General features: G+C 47.4%; 1 protein-coding gene across 7 annotated transcripts in view; it reads left to right on the top strand.

Moving 5' to 3' along the window:
* Positions 1-17,325, top strand: part of PDZD2 (PDZ domain containing 2) — a 462,407-nt gene that overhangs the window by 206,154 nt on the left and 238,928 nt on the right. The window contains exon 1 of one of the 7 annotated variants that reach the window (XM_017526827.2): positions 14,664-15,203. The exons of 4 other annotated variants lie outside the window; for them this stretch is intronic. The gene's annotated coding sequence lies outside the window, so the exon portion shown is untranslated. 2 more of the 7 variants (XM_017526829.2, XM_037737874.1) reach the window with 2 other exon arrangements.

The following is a 17,325-nucleotide window of genomic DNA, read 5'->3' as shown; positions in this document are numbered from 1 at the left end:
CTCAGCTCACTGCAACCTCCGCCTCCTGGGTTCAAGCGATTCTCTTGCCTCAGCCTCCAGAGTAGCTAGGATTACAGGCATGTGCCACCACGCCTGGCTAATTTTCTGTATTTTTAGTAGAGATGGGTTTCATCATGTTGGTCAGGCTGGTCTTGAACTCCTGACCTCATGATCCACCTGCCTCGGCCTCCCAAAGCACTGGGATTATAGGCGTGAGCCACCTTGCCCAGCAATCTTTCTTTTTTTGAGACAAAGTTTCACTCTTATTGCCCAGGCTGGAGTGCAATGGTGCAATCTCAGCTCCCTGTAACCTCTACCTCCTGGGTTCAGGCAATTCTCCTACCGCAGCCTCCAGAGTAGCTGGGATTACAGGCATGTGCCACCATGCCCCGCCTCCGTGTAATCTTTCTAACATGGAAATCTGTCCACCTCACTCATCTGTTAAAAGCCCGCCAAAGATGAAGCCCAAACCACTGCCTCCCAAGCCCTCACTCAGCTTCTGTTCAGTTTCCCCTCTCCTCATACTGACCCCAGACCCACCAAATTTGCAGCCAGAATGAACCTTCCGGGTCCGCAAAACATGGCATCCCCCGTCTCTGCTATGGACCTTGGCCCTTGCCACTTCTGTTTCCTGGAATCTTTTCTTCAGGGCTCAGCTTACAAGCACTTCTGCAAGCCCTCTCTAACCTTTCAGTCTAATCAGGTGCCCCTGATGGCGTCTCCCAGTTCCCTGGACTTAGCAGTTATCCCGTAATACACGACAACTGCCTGCAGCTGCATCATCCCACCTCCGCACCTAGCATGGCACCTGGCTCAATAAACCGTATTCTATAAATCAACTCCTTTAATAGATTCAGCTTTTTCAGGGTGCAGGAAGAGACTTGCCCAGGTTATCTCAGGCAGTTGAGGTTTATCAGAAGGATCTCGGCAACGTGTAGGCAGCCATTTCAGCAACCCTTGGAGCTCCGAATGGGGAGGTGATTGTCAAGAAAGAAAGTGTTCAAAGCAGGGGGCGTTTTTGAGCTGAAATGTTGAGACAAATGGGTGTTTGCCAAGAGAGCAAGGCAGAGAAGGAGGTGTTGCAGCCCTGCCCGAACGAACTGGCCACTCGGAGTTGTGTTCCTTTGTTCAGCATGAGTAGCTTCTGATCATCAGGAAAGGTGGAAGCTGTTTACCTCCCGACCCACAGCCTCCCTACCAGGTGGGAGGTCACCATGAAAGCAAGTCCTTGACTCCTGCCTTTCCATAGAGTGGGTAGAGATCGTCCACAGCCTGCTTTATTAGATAAGTCTGGCAACGTCTCCACTGCTTGTTCTTGTAGGTGCTCTTTCCCGGCAGGTTCACTGTGAGGCACAGACACCAGGACCCTGAACAAGAAGTGCCTGACCTCATCATCAGACCCAGTGACAGAATCTTCCATTAGCTGGGGAGGCCCAGGCCCATCTGCCCAGCTACGGCTAACACTCTGAGGGGTATTAGTCCATTCTCATATTGCTATAAAGAAATACCTGAGACTGGGTAATATATAAAGAAAAGAGGTTTAATTAGCTCCCGGTTCTACAGGGTGCACAGGAAGCATGGCAGCTTCTGGGGAGGCCTCAGGAAACTTACAATCATGGTGGAAGGCAAAGGGGAAGGAGGCAAGCCTTAAATAGCAGGAGCAGGACTGAGAGAGAGAGAGATTGAGAGAGAGAGAGACAGAGAGAGAAACAGAGACAGAGAGAGAGGAGAGAGAGAAAGAGAGGGAGGGAGGCAGGGGGAGGTGCTACACACTTTTCAACAACCAGTTCTCACAGTAACTCACTCACTCTCATGAGAATTGCCCTGAGAGGATGGCGCTAACCCGTTCATGAGAACTCCAACCCCTTGATCCAATCACCTGCCATGAGGCCCCACCTCCAACGCTGGGGATTACAATTCTACATGAGATTTGACTGCAGACGCAGATCCAAACCATACCAGAGGTGTTAGGGCTCTGCACACCCATCATCCTTACAGCTCAGCAGGCAAAGGCAGAAGTCCCTGTGCAAACCTTTCTAACCAACTTACCTTGATCATTCCACAGAAGAAAGAAATATTTCTAACTTCCATTTTGGTACCTTCAGAACCTTCTGCTGCAGATTAAGATAATGATATTTCAAGTGTTCACTGCAGCTGCAGAGCATAGACTCGTGATGGGTGTCTTTCACACATTAGCTCATGGCCTCTGGAATGTAGGTGATGGTGACATCACTTGACATCACATGGTCTGTATCAAAAAAAATTTTTTGAGAAAGAGCCTTACTTTGTTACCCAGGCTGTAGTGCAGTGGTGTGATCTCAGATCACTGCCTCCTGGGTTCAAGCGATTCTTCTCCCTCAGCCTCCTAAGTAGCTGGGATTACAAGTGTCCACCACCACACCCAGCTAATTTTTGTATTTTTAGTACAGACAGGGTTTCACCATGTTGTCCAGGCTGGTCTCAAACTCCTGACTTCAGGTGATCCACCTGCCTCGGCCTCCCAAAGTGCTAGGATTACAGGAGTGAGCCCGGCCTAATCTTTTTTTTTTTTTTTTTTTTGAGATGGAGTTTTGCTCTTTAGCCCAGGCTGGAGTACATTGGCATGATCTCAGCTCACTACAACCTCTGCCTCCTGGGTTCAAGCGATTCTCCTGCCTCAGTCTCCAAAGTAGCTGGGATTACAGGTGCCTGCCACCACACCTGACTAATTTTTGTATTTTTAGTAGATACAGGGTTTTGCTGTATTGGCCAGGCTAGTCATGCACTCCTGACCTCAAGGGATCCACCCATCTTGGCCTCCCAAAGTGCTGGGGTCATGTGCATGAGCCACCACGCCCAGCCCAAAAAATATATATATATATATATATATATATATATATATATTTTTTTTTTTTTTTTTTTTTTTTTTTTTTTTTTTTTTGGGACGGAGTTTCGCTCTTGTTACCCAGGCTGGAGTGCAATGGCGCGATCTCGGCTCACCGCAACCTCTGCCTCCTGGGTTCAGGCAATTCTCCTGCCTCAGCCTCCTGAGTAGCTGGGATTACAGGCACGCGCCACCAGGCCCAGCTAATTTTTTGTATTTTTAGTAGAGATGGGGTTTCACCATGTTGACCGGGATGGTCTCGATCTCTTGACCTCGTGATCCACCCGCCTCGGCCTCCCAAAGTGCTGGGATTACAGGCTTGAGCCACCGCGCCCGGCCCCAAAATATTTTAAAGTAAGTTTCAAGCAATATACAGAGTCAGTAGGGACATTCCAGGCAAGGTGATGGCCATCAGAAAAGCTCATGAGTGAATTCACAGGTATTCTTTTCTTGGTGGGAGTTAAGTTCATGTAAATGGATGTCTGTGAACTTATGTGTCAGAGACTCTTTTTCATTAAGGGCTGTGTGAGTGAATCGATGTCTTTCTTCACCTGTACGATGGGAATAATAGTGTCTGCCACATGGGCTTTTGGCGGAGGATTAAAAGCAAATATAATAGCTTAGCAGGATGCCTGGGACATAATGTCCAATAAACATTAGCTGTGGTTCTTTTTACTGTTGTTGTTGTTCGTATGAGGGTAAAAATAGTTGTTTTCCCATTGCCAAGTTCTGTACCTGATTTATAGTAGGCATTCAGTAAGTAGTTGCAGGAATTAATGCATTTGAGTCTCTTGATTTATATTCATTTGTTCAACAAATATTTATTGGGCACCTGTATATGCTAGGCACAGTGTGAGGCCCTGGGAATAAAACAGTGTCAGACCACATGAACTTTCCCTAAAAGGGTTTACAGTCTACAAGGGTAAGCAGACAGATGGATGGGCAGTGGGGACGCTACTGGGGTACATGGAGGGCCTGAATATATTCTAGGGAAGGGTCCCCCTTTTCCCTGGAAAAGGTGATCTCTAAGCTGAGTCCTGAGAGGTGAGTAGGAATTGGCAGGTGATGGTGTTTAAAGTGGGAAGGACAGCCTCAGCTTCAGTCTGTTCAGAGGCCCAAGGTAAGAAAGAACCTATCTTGTTATGCTCCACTCTGGGCAGGTGGTTTAGTTTAGGGCATCTCCCAGAGATGCTTCAAGATGACTAGAGACCACAGTTAAGTTTTACATTTTCTCATATACAACTGCACAAAAAATATTCATGTTTTCTGACTGTAAAAGGTAGAAATGGAAGAAGATATTGCCACCATGTCCAAAGAATGGGAGATGAGAAGAATCGTCTCTCTCAGCCAGGCATGGTGGCTCAACCCTGTAATCTCAGCACTTTGGGAGGCTGAGGCGGGTGAATCACAAGGCCAAGAGATCGAAACCATCCTGGCCACATGGTGAAACCATGTCTTTACTAAAAACACAAAAATTACCTGGGCATGGCGGTGCGTGCCTGTAGTTCCAGCTACTCAGGATACTGAGGGAGGAGAATCGCTTGAACCTGGGAGGAGGAGGTTGCAGTGAGCCAAGATAACACCACTGCACTCCAGCCTGGCGACAGAGCGAGACTCCGTCTCAAAAAAAAAAAAAAAAAGGAAAAGCATTCTCTCTCTCCATCAGATGCCAGTAAGCATCCTTCCCCACAGTTGTGATTATCAAATATCTCTAGTCATTGCCAAATGCCCCTGCAGGGGTGGGGTAAGTGTGTGTAAAATAACACCTGATTGAGAATCTCTGGCTTACAATATCAGGCATCATCCTAGACACTAAGCCCCTCCTCTTCAACAAGCCCTTAAGGCAGATGGTTTAAATATAAGGACAGGAAATGTCAGGTGACTTACCCAGAATCCCATGGGTCATAATTATGGGACTTGTACTTTAAACCTAGGTCTTTCTTATTCCACTCCATCTCCGGACTGCCATGTAACACACAGTTCCAACACCAAAGGAACTTCAGAGGTATTTGGAGAGGTGTGATGTGAGCCAAGTAAGTTTCAGTGTGTTTCCTGGAGAATGAGTGATGTGAGCACTCACAAGAGAGAGGTAACGGTGGAAGGGAGGTCGGGAAACTTGTCCTGCAGAGATTAGAATATTCTTTGCATATTTGTGGGCAAACAGTGAGTTTGTGCAGAGAAGTGGCAGGAAGTAAGATCTGGACTGGTAGCATCGGGTAGCACTTAAGAGCAAGCACTGGTTCCAAAGAGACTCTGAGTCCCAGCTCCTCTCTGTACTAGTTGTCTGACCATGAGCTAATTAGGTAACCTTGTGCAGTTTTACCACCTGTAAAATGGGTGGCTGTAATAATTATATATTCTAAGATTGTAATAAGAATTTAATGACCAAATATGTGAAGGGCTTAGAACAGGTCTTGGCATCCTGTATGGGTGCTAGCTACTTAGTACTTGCTTCTGTTGGACTTCAAATAGAGTTTAGAATCTGTACTGTAAATAATGGTAGCTTTTCAATCAAGGCCTGCAAAGGTGTTCCATAGGTACCACAATTCTCCTTCCTGTGTTCACTGGAAGATCACCCATTGGTATATCTTTGGGTGGGAAACCAGTCTCCAGTTCCATGAACTGTTCTGTTCCTAGGGAACTATGCCAAATGGTTCAGCCCCTCTGTGGTGGCTTTGGATTTGAAGCATTTTGTTTGTTTGTTTGGTTTCTTTTTTTTGAGACAGAGTCTCTCTCTGTCACCCAGGCTGGAGTGCAGTGGTGCAACCTCATCTCACCGCAACCTCCGCCTCCCGGGTTCAGGTGATTCTGAACTGTCTCAGCCTCCCGAGCAGCTGGGGTTACAGGCATGTGCCACCACGCCCGGCTAATTTTTGTATTTTTAGTAGAGACAGGTTTCACCATGTTGGCCAGGCTGGTCTTGAACTCCTGACCTCAGGTGATCCGCCTGCCTCTGCCTCCCAAAATACTGGAATTACAGGCGTGAGCCCCCATGCCCGGCTGGGGTTGAAGCATTGAGGACGTCTTCCCAACAGAGCTGCAAAGAGGGAAAGAGACACGGGCATCTGTTCAGACTTCATTCACTTATCCATCCATTCAATCAACATTGACTAAATACCTTTTTAATTCTGAGCATCATGGCATCATGTTTCCATTAACTACATCTGGGACATCAATAAGTCACCACCCCTGTGTGTCAGCCAAAAGTTGATTGGTTAGAATTGTCATTGTTTGGTTTCAGGACAATTCAAAGTTACTTTTGTGGACTGTGTCAGACTCCTGAGGTTTCTTCTCGTGCTTTGCTTGGTGCCACGGCTGGGGCTTGTGTTTGTGGAGAGCTGGTGGTTCTGAACGTGGTTGGGAATCTTCTCCTGGGAATTTCCGCTTTCTTCCTCTCTCCAGCTTTTTATAGCTGCATGAGGTTTAGATCTGTTAACAAACACTTGTATAATTATGCCCCTCTCTGTTTACAGATTCAGGATAAATTGTCCTAATGGGAAAATATCTGTCCTTTGGAGTAATTTGGATCAAGCCTTCTTATTTTTTGTTTGTGTGTGGTTCACTTGCCTTTCTAAAAATCATTTTGATGTCAGTTTCACTCATGACTCATCTATTGTTGATATACAACAGCACTCAATAAACCTCGTTAAAAATCTTGTCTTGATCTAAAAGTAGTTGACATTGGGAAAGTATGTGACCCATCCCTATGCTGTCTCATAAACACTGAGTCGAAGGAAACATTGGATTGTAAGACTCTTAGGGGACATCTGATAAGAAGTCCATGGAAATGACCAGCCAGGGCCGGGCAGGGTGGCTCATGCCTGTAATCCTAGCACTTTGGGAGACTGAGGAGGACGGATTGCCTGAGCTCAGGCATTCACAATCAGCCTGGGCAACACAGTGAAACCCTGTCTCTAATAAAATACAAAAAGAAAAATTATCCGGGCATGGCAGTGTGCGCCTGTAGTCCCAGCTACTCAGGAGGCTGAAGCAAGAGAATTGCTTGAACCTGGGAGGTGGAGATTGCAGTTAGCTGAGATCACACCACTGCACTCCAGCCTGAACAGATCAAGACCCTGTCTCGAAAAAAAAAAAAAAAAGAAATGACCAGCCAGAGGTCTGTGCTGAGCCGTGGATGTGAGTCTCTGTTTTGCAGAACGGGGTTTGTTAAAGCTCTCAAGAATAAGGCCCACTTTAAGAGATACCAAATGAAATTGAGAAGACGACGAGAGGGTAAAACTGATTACTATGCTAAGAAATGCTTGGTGATACAGGATAAAAATAAGTACAACACACCCAAGTGCAGGATGAGAGTTCGCCTAACAGAGATATCATTTGTCAGATTGCTTATGCCCATGTAGGAGGGGATATGAGAGTCTGCGCAGCATATGCACACAAACTGCCAAAATTTGGTGTGAAGGTTGGCTGACAAACTCTGCCACAGCATATTGTTCTGGCCTGCTGCTGGCCCGCAGGCTTCTCAGTAGGTTTGGCATGGGCAAGATGTAGGAAGGCCCAGTGGAGGTGACCAGAGATGAATACAATGTGGGAAGCATTGATGATCAGCCAGAATCATAGCCTTTACCTGCTATTTGGATGCACGCCTTGCCAGAACTCCCACTGGCAATAAAGTTTTGGAGGCCCTGAAGGAAGCCGTGAATGGAGGCTTGTCTCTCCCTGGTTACGATTCTGAAAGCGAGGAATTTAATGCAGAAGTGCATTGGAAGCACATCATGTGTCAGAATGTGGCAGATGACATCCATTTTACCTAATAGAAGGAGATGAAGATATTTACCAGAAACAGTTCTCTCAATACATAAAGAACAGTGTAACGCCAGACATGATGGGGCTGTAGTATAAGAAAGTTCATGCTGCTATACAACAGAATCCATTCTATGAGAAGAGGCCCAAGAAAGAAGTTAAAAAGCAGAGATGGAACTATCCCAAAATGCCCCTTGCCCAGAAGAAAGATCAGGTAGCTCAAAAGAAGGCAAACTTGGCTGGGTGTGGTGGCTCACGCCTGTAATCCCAGCACTTTGCGAGGCCAAGGCAGATGAATCACTTGAGCTCAGGGGTTTGAGACCAGCCTGGCCAACATGGTGAAACCCCGTCTTTACTAAAAATTCAAAAGAAATTAGCCGAGCATGGCGGCGGGCACCTGTAATCTCAGCTAACTGGGAGGCTGATGCAGGAGAATCGCTTGAACCCTGGAGGCGGAGGTTGCAGTGAGTGGAGATTGCATCACGGCACTCCAGCCTGGGCGACTGAGCGAGACTCCATCTCAGAAAAAAAAAGAAGGCAAGCTTCCTCAGATCTCAGGAGTGGGATGCTGAGAGATAAACCAAACAATTTTCTATAAAGGTTTTTCAGATAAAGGCAATAAACTTACTGACTAAGCAGCTGAAGAAAAAGAAAAAAGGAAATGACCAAGCAGAGCCTTGACCACCATGCTGGAAAATCTCATTTCAGTTCAGTGTGTCTTAGGGCATCACAGTCTTAAAGCATTTGTATTCATTCAACAGTCACAGAAGACCTACTGTATGCAAAGTTAGATTACAGATGAATAACTAAATGTATGAAGGTAAACTTTGATTTGAATTCTGCTTTGTGGGAGGTAGCAATGCACCTTCCCTATCAGAAAGTGAACTTGGTCCTTCCCTTCCGGTTATGCTGGGAAAAGATGATTTTCTTCCCACAGGCAATGTAAACCTATGTAAGGGCTGCTTTTCAATCAGCTTGGGCCAATAAGCATGAATGTTTCTTTTTGCTGTGTTTCCTCCCTCTGACTAGCTAAAAATACCTAATGATAAGAGGCAGTAGTGTCAAGATTAAGTACACCCTTTTGACTCAGACCAAATCGGTTTGAATTGAGACTCTAACATTAGCTGTGTTACTTAACCTCTTTGTGACTCAGTTTCCTTGTGTTAGAAAAAGACTAATAACCATACCCACTTTACAGGGCTACCGAAAATAAAAAAAGATAATCTACATAAAGTACTTAGCACAGTGCCCAATATAATTACAGTAAGAGCTTAATAAGTCATAGCTCTTCTTATCATTATCATCATCAGCTAATTATTGAAACCCATTAAAAAGCAATACATCCTGTACACAGAACAGGAGTGAAACTATGAAACAGATTTATCAGGCTGGGCGAGGTGACTCACGACCATAATCCTAGCACTTTGGGAGACCAAGGCGGGTGGATCACTTGAGGTCAGGAGTTCGAGATCCACCTGACCAACATGGTGAAACCCTGTCTCTACTAAAAATACAAAAATTAGCCAGTTGTGATGGTGCGTGCCTGTAATTCCAGCTACTCTGGAAGCTGAGGCAGGAGAATTGCTTGAACCTGGGAGGCGGAGGTTGCAGTGAGCCAAGATGCCTGGGGGACAGGGCGAGACTCAATCTCAAAAATAAATAAATAAATAAATAAATAAATAAATATCATCTAGTCTGTCCACAGTTGGGCATATTCTTATGCGATGCTCATCCCAATAAACAAAACAAAGGTCCAGTGTTTTGAGGGAACATTACATTCTCATGGCACCTTGTTTGTGAATTAGGGAACGCAGAGGTTCAGGATCTTTACTCCCACATGTGATGGAATAACAGTGGAATGCTGTAGTTCTAGAAGGGAATAGAAGGAGTTTTCTAGCCTGGCTTCTGCTTAAACATGCAAAACTATCACTTAGCATGGAGTCAGATAGATGGAGATTGCACAGTGATATGAGGTGAGACTCTCCTAAGGTCAAGCAGTTACCATTAGGATTAAGCAAGTCTTCTTTACATTGTACCCCCAATTTTTTTTTTTTTGGAGACTGAGTCTCACTCTGTCACCTAGGCTGGAGTGCAGTGGCATGATCTCGGCTCACTGCAACTGCTGCCTCCTGGGTTCAAGCAATTCTCCTGCCTCAGCCTCCTGAGTAGCTGGGACAACAGGCAAGAGCCACCATGCCCAGCTATTTTTTTTTTTTCTTTTTCTTTTTCTTTCTTATTTTGAGACAGAGTCTCGCTCTGTCACCCACGCTGAAGTGCAGTGGCACAATCTTGACTCACTGCAACCTCTCTGCCTTCTGAGTTCAACTGATTCTCTTGCATCGGCCTCCCGAGTAGCTGAGACTACAGGCACATGCTACCACGCCTGGCTAATTTTCTGTATATATATATATATATATATATATATATATATTTTTTTTTTTTTAAAGATGGGGTTTCGCCATGATGGCCAAGCTGGTATTGAATTCCTGACCTCAGGTGATCCACCCACCTCGGCCTCCCAAAGTGCTAGGATTACAGGCATGAGCCACCGCGCCTGGACTTATTTTCTGTATTTTTAGTAGAGATGGGGATTCACCGTGTTAGCCAGGATGGTCTCGATCTCCTGACCTTGTGATCTGTCCACCTCGGCCTCCCAAAGTGCTGGGGTTACAGGTGTGAGCCACCACAGCCAGCCTCCAAAATTCTAAAGTTGTATTTTGAATCTCTTACCTCTTCTGTCCTCTGTAGAGATGACAAACAGCTGGTCAGTATCGTTTTTACAATAACTCTTCAAGTAGGAAAAGGCTGTTAAGTTTGTCTTTAATCATGTTTTTTCACTCTAGACTAAACAACTCCAAATCCTTTAACCTCCCCTCATAGGTTCTATTTTCTGTCTCTAATCACTTAGGTTTTTCTTTGGAACCTTTCCAGGGGCTCCACATCTTCCTTACAATAAGAGGCATCAGACTGGACATACCCCGCCCCCCACCAGAAAGAGTCTGTCTGCTGTCAAATTCTTTATTATGGGGTAGGAAGAAGGGGGAGCACTTCCCTTTTCTGTCAAACTCCCACCAACGTGAGTTCACCCCAGCACTGCCTTGCCTATTTCTTATCAGTGTAGCAGGCAGATTCCTATTAAATGCATGATCTGCTGTGATTCTCACCTCCTTGTCAGTTTTTCTTGAATCTAGACATTAAGCCCCATTTGTGCCTGTCATTTTGATCATCACCCCTGAGGATACCACTTTGAAATCAGCCATCAGGCTGAACTCTAAACTGTTTTTAATGAACCATTTCCTTGGTTGTGTGGAAGCTACTTTGGATTCTCTTAATGTATCAGCAGTTCTCACTCAAATTAATGTTATTTGTAGACCCTGGGTGTGCATGTAGCAATTTCAAGTATTATTTAAAGCAGACCCAAGATAAAATTGTGGACCACATTCTAAGCACCCCTTTGTTTACTGGGCCATTGATCTCTTTTCCAGTCAGCAGTGAAACCCCGGTTAGGGAAAAGACGCACCAGATCATATCTTTCTGGCCTGCTGCTGATGAGAATGGCATATGTATGCAAAAGCTTTCCTGAAATTAAGGTATTATACAGATGTGGTCATATTTTTTCCCCCTTGAGATGGAGTCTTGCTCTGTTGCCCAGGCTGGAGTGCAGTGGTGAGATCTCAGCTCGCTGCAACCTCCGCCTCCCAGGTTGAAGTGATTCTGATGCATCAGCCTCCTGAGTAGCTGGGCTTAGAAGCGCTGGCCACCACGCCTGGCTGATTTTTATATTTTTAGTAGAGATGGGGTTTCACCAAGTTGGCCATGGCCAGGCTGGTCTTGCCCTCCTGACCTCGTGATCTGCCCACCTCAACCTCTCAAAGTGCTGGGATTACAGGCGTGAGCCACCCTGCCCAGCCTGTGGTCACATTTTTAATTCCCAGCACTTACACGCCCTAAACTGAGCTTAGGCAACGAAGATGAGGATAGGAGCAGAGTATTTATTTGCATTATACTTAAAACCATACATTTGTTTTTATTTATTAATTTAATTAATTAATTTATTTTTGAGAGGAAGTCTCAGTCTGTTTTCCAAGCTGGAGTGCAGTGGTGAGGTCTCGGCTCACGGCAACCTCCACCCCCTGGGTTCAAGCAATTCTCCTGCCTCAGCCTTCTAAGTAGAGTACCTGGGACCACAGGTGTGTGTCACCATGCCCAGCTAATTTTTGTATTTTTAGTAGAGATGGGGTTTCACCATATTAACCAGGCTGGTTTCGAACTCCTTACCTTAAGTGATCCACCCACCTTGGCCTCCCAAAGTGCTGGGATTACAGGCGTAAGCCACTGTGAGCCCGAACTTTATTATTTATTTATTTTATTTTATTTTCTTGAGATAGAGTCTCCCTCCGTAGCCCAGGCTGGAGTGCAGTGGTGCAATCTTGGCTCACTGCAACCTCCGCCTTCTAGGTTCAAGCAATTCTCCTGCCTCAGCCTCCAGAGTAGCTGGGATTACAGGTGTCCACCACCATACTCAGCTAACTTTTGTATTTTTAGCAGAGTCAGGATTTCACCATGTTGGCCAGGCTGGTCTTAAACTCCTGACCTCAAGTGATCTGCCCACCTCGAGCTCCCCAAGTGTTGGGATTACAGGCATGAGCCACTGGGCCTGGCCCATACATTTACTTTAAACAGCACTGATGTACACAGATAATTTATTATGTACCTGCATTGAAGGAGAGAGGAAAGAAGCTAAAACATTGGGAACTGTCATGGAAGAATAGAAAGGCAGCAAAGGAGCACTTCTGAAATTATTAGAAAGTTATTCAATTTGAACTTAATTCCCATGAAATGTATAGGATGCTAATGAAAGACGACCGCCTCTTGGCAGTAGAGTGGGAAAAGGGAAGGGGGAGAAGCCAACATTCATTGAAGCCCTTATAATATTTGTAAGCCAAATAGGTTCCGTTAGAGAGTTCTAATACCCTTGACTTTCTTTTTTTCTCTTTTTTTTTTTTTTTTTTTTTTTTTGAGACGGAGTTTCGCTCTTGTTACCCAGGCTGGAGTGCAATGGCGCGATCTCGGCTCACCGCAACCTCCACCCCCTGGGTTCAAGCAATTCTCCTGCCTCAGCCTTCTAAGTAGAGTACCTGGGACCACAGGTGTGTGTCACCATGCCCAGCTAATTTTTGTATTTTTAGTAGAGATGGGGTTTCACCATATTAACCAGGCTGGTTTCGAACTCCTTACCTTAAGTGATCCACCCACCTTGGCCTCCCAAAGTGCTGGGATTACAGGCGTAAGCCACTGTGAGCCCGAACTTTATTATTTATTTATTTTATTTTATTTTCTTGAGATAGAGTCTCCCTCCGTAGCCCAGGCTGGAGTGCAGTGGTGCAATCTTGGCTCACTGCAACCTCCGCCTTCTAGGTTCAAGCAATTCTCCTGCCTCAGCCTCCAGAGTAGCTGGGATTACAGGTGTCCACCACACGCTTGGCTAATTTTTGTATTTTTAGTAGAGACAGGGTTTCTCCATGCTGGTCAGGCTGGTATCGAACTCCCAACCTCAAGTGATCCACCCAACTCAGCCTCCCAAAGTGCTGGGATTACAGGCATGAGCCACTGTGCCTGGCTTCTTGGCTCTTTATGAAATCATCAGCCTAATTTGCTTTGACCCAGGAATTGCAGTGTTTGAAGGACTGGCCTGCAAAGCTTGTTCTCACTGGAGTAGTGTTTTCCTAAACCCCATGAGGTATTGTTGGTTGCAGTACCCACACCTTGAAATAAACCTTATCCTGGGGTTCTGTTTCCTTTGGGTTCTTCCAGAGGAGGACTGGTATGGCCTGGCACTCCTTGCCTGTTTCTGGTTTGGCTGTTGGGCCGACCTGAATGAAGCAACTAGGGGTAATTCCAGGGCTGGTCATGATGACCATTATTTCCTATGTACTCTGGGACTGCTTCTGAGAGTGGGCAGATTTCCAGCCCAGGCTTGACATGGGTTGGCCCTTCCTCGGCTCTAATTACCCATTCCAGTGGCAGTAATGGTACTGGGAATTGAAGCTTTCTTTGCCTCCTCCATTATAATTAATTGCTTCGAATTCCACCGGATCTGTCCCTTGCAAAGCTCATTTACTTTCAGGAGCTGCTGGATGCCCGCACCAGAGCTTAAAGAGAGAGGGGTGGAGTGAGACTGGGGTGTGACTCCAATATGAACCCCAAAGAGTGAAGTGAGTGTGTACCTGCCTGAGCAAGTCCCAGGAGGGGGGCCCAGGTCTTGAGTGAGTTTGTTTGCACTGAGATTTGTGCCATCAACCTCAGGAGCTCTCCATACCTCTGACTCAAGTCCCTGGGAGTTCCACCCTGGATGCCTTTTGTAGGCAGGTGAAATGTATTTTGAGCAGAGGTTCCATAAGGGTTTGAGGTTTGGCACCAGCGACGCTTTTACTTTTCAGCAAATGTCAGGAGTAGAAAAATGGAATGAATAGAATACAACTAAGTTTTGAAAAGCAGTGAAATGTGGGGTGACCCCCCTCCCTCTGCCAGCCCTCTCCCCCGCTTTAAGAAAAGCAAACACTCTTTTCCTGTCTTATTTGTGTTCCCATTAATTTAAGACAGGAAGCCTCAGTGGGTGTGATGTAAACAATTCGGCCTCGTGGGTCGGGCTTCCTCATCAGTTTGCAGCTGGAGCGATGGCTGCGGGGCCGAGGCCCACTCAGGCCTCTCGGGGGATGGCTTGTTGACTGAACCCCACAGAAGGTGGGAGGGGTAGGGGCGCGGGAGAAGGTATAAAGGAAATGCTTCAGTCGTGCGGTCACCGGCGATTGTAATTCCGCGGTGGTAAATCTGGTTACTCCAGCAGAAAGGCTCTGACCGGAGATTTCTGGAAAGTTCCCTGACATCCTGCCCCGTGCGATGGTTGTGATTTTAGCTGGGGGCTCCACCCCCTAAGAACCCAGGCTGCCGCCGATTATGAAACGGAGTGGCGGTGAAGTGTAATTGATGGGGGTGGGTGGAGCTTCTGGCCGGAGCGGGGAGGGAGAACTTTCGGAGCAGGCGAGGGGCTGGGGTCCGCCGCTTTCTCCTCTAGCCTGCTTCGGGTTTGCCCCAGGAGGCTCCTGAGCCCCTAGTGTCAACAAAGGTGTCTTGGATGAGAAGCCCCAAACTCCCTGAAATCCTCCCCAGGGCGGTTTCCTTTTCCCGGCCAGGGGAGTGACCAGGGTAGGGATCCTGGAATGCTGTGGGGTTTTGACAAGTGAGGCAGGGAGTGGCGAGCCGAGTTTGGGATTGCATTACAGGCTTTCCTAACCTCCTCCACCGCGGCGCGCAGGGAGGAGGGGGTCCTCCCACAGGCGCGGAGCCGGCGGAGAGCAGCCCTCGGGAAGTCCTGCAGGGGCTGGCGCGTTCCGGGAGGGCAGCCGGCCGCCGCCCGCTGGCCGCCCGCAGGTGATTAGGCTAATGAGCCGCCCCGGGGGCGCGGAGCCCGGCCCGGCGAGCGGATTACCCTGCGCGCGGCTGCAGCTGGCGGAGACTCCCAGGAGCCCCGGAGAGGGGGTCGGACGGGAACCCTCCGAAGGTGACTTCAGAACTGGAGGTAGGAAATGGGCTTCTCCGGCGACCACAGCCTCAGGTCTGATCTGGGTCGGGGTGCAGATGGGGGCTGAATCCACAAACGTGGAGAGTTAGCCACAGCCTCGGAGCCGCTCCCTAAGCGCCTGCTCTTCGCATCTCCCGGACTCCTGGGGTGTGCTGTTTTTAAAGCGGAGGATTTGCGTGTGGAGAGACGGTTTGTGTTCCTCGGGAGGAGTGAGTGACTTGGAGCTGGTCTGTCAATGGCTGGACGGAAAGAGGCGCCCCGGGTGTGTGTGACGGGCAGGGAAGGGGTGCGCAGAGGGGACAGGTGGGGGGACCCCGGGACCAAGGCGGTTTTAGAACCTCAGGGGCCGTGCCGTTGAGGCCCCCGTAGGAGCGGGGTGCTTGGCAGCAGCCCGGGTATCTGTCAGTGTCCCCAACCCTCGCTAGCAGGAGGAGAGGCGGAGCAAAGCTGCCTTCTCTACCCGCGGGAACTGTGGGTGCTCCCACACGAAGTCGTGATCTCCTCTGGGGACAGATCTTTGCCCCCAAACTGCTAAACAGCCTGCTTGGATAACAGCCCACCACTGATTCACAAAATGTTTTGGTTATAGGATCCACAAATCAAAGAGTTTTAGAGATGCAGGATGTTTGGAAAGAGCATGGCATTTTATGTCCTGTAGCTCCTCTCTACTAGGTAGTTTATAAACACTGGGAGTGAAATGAAGTCAGTCTTGTCTCGTGAGATGGAGGGAAAAAAGGAGGTAACCACAGCTGTCATCCTGGGAACCATGTGTGGGAGAAAAAGGCTCTGTGAATGTAAACAGTTAATGCTTTTCATAGACATCGGCCGGGCTGAGTTTGATACCATAAACTCTAAATAATATAGAAATATCTTTACACACTTACTATAGTACATTCAGACTTTGCACTCTTACACTGCTTTGCAACTCTCAATTCAACTTTGCAGGTGAATTGCAAGGGCATACTCTCACCCCAACTGCTAATCTGGCGGTTGAATACTAACCTGTAGGCGCCTGGGGCTCCTTTTGCTGAGATGTTAATGAGTTGAGGTCATGCGGGACCCACCCACAGTTAATTCTTCGGGATCTCCAGTCAAACCCACGGCCCCTGGGGGCAGCTGCGGGACTCTCAGACAGGATGGCCTTTGGGGAAAGAGGCCTGGGTCAGGCCTTAATTAAGAAAAGAAAGAGTTCTCAGAGTGGGCCACAAATAAACAAGAAAGGGAAAGTGATGGGGGTCGGGGAACCGAAGTGTGGACTTAGCCTTGCTCTGCGCCCTCAGCCTCTCTTGAGCCTGTGTTGCTGGGTGTAATTTTCAGTCTCCCTTTAATCTAGGGATGAAGGGAAGACCGGTCTAAGAGCAGCAAAGTCACCAGCTGCCTTTCTGCTTCCTCACGTCCCTAAATTTCCCAGCGGGGCACCTGGTACTGGAGCCTCTGTTCCTGCTAATCTCTGAATGCTCCAGGCAGGTCACACTTAAGGAAGGTGTCATTGAAAAGAATGGCAAGTCCATTGCACCCTGTTTCCTGGGACATCGAGGTCCCTTACCTGCTGTGCCCTTTTGATCAGCCCTGCCTTCTTCATCAAGTTCGTTTCCCAGAGGTTTGGCCAAGTGCTTGTTGCTCTGCCCTCCAGAGAGTGGGTTCTTCCTGATTTTATTGGGTTCTCCTTCTGTAATCTAATATATAGCCTGAGCTTCCCTCCTTATCAAAACTATATATACACACACATAATTTAAAAAGTCAAATCTGTCTACAAACTTATAACTAGGGATGGTACTCACTCACCTTACCCCTCACCAACTTCCATTTCTTTTTATTCTCTAGAGATGGAGTCCCTCTCTGTTGCCCAGGCTAGAGTGCAGTGACACAATCTCAGGTCACTGCAACCTCTGCCTCCTGGGTTCAAGCTATTCTCTTGCCTCAGCCTCCAAGTAACTGGGACTACAGGCATGTACCACCACGCCTGGCTAATTTTTGTCTTTTTAGTAGAGACGGGGTTTCATTATATTGGCTAGGCTGGTCTTGAACTCTTGACCTCAGGTGATCTGCTTCCTTGACCTCCCAGGGTGCTAGGATTACAAGTGTGAGCTACCATACCAGGCCTTTTTTTTTTTTTTTT

Source organism: Cebus imitator, unplaced genomic scaffold (genome assembly GCF_001604975.1).
Source record: "Cebus imitator isolate Cc_AM_T3 unplaced genomic scaffold, Cebus_imitator-1.0 Scaffold44, whole genome shotgun sequence".
NCBI classification, from domain to species: Eukaryota; Metazoa; Chordata; class Mammalia; order Primates; family Cebidae; genus Cebus; species Cebus imitator.
The sequence above is the reverse complement of the archived record's forward strand: the minus strand, read 5'-3'. Positions and strand labels throughout refer to the sequence as shown.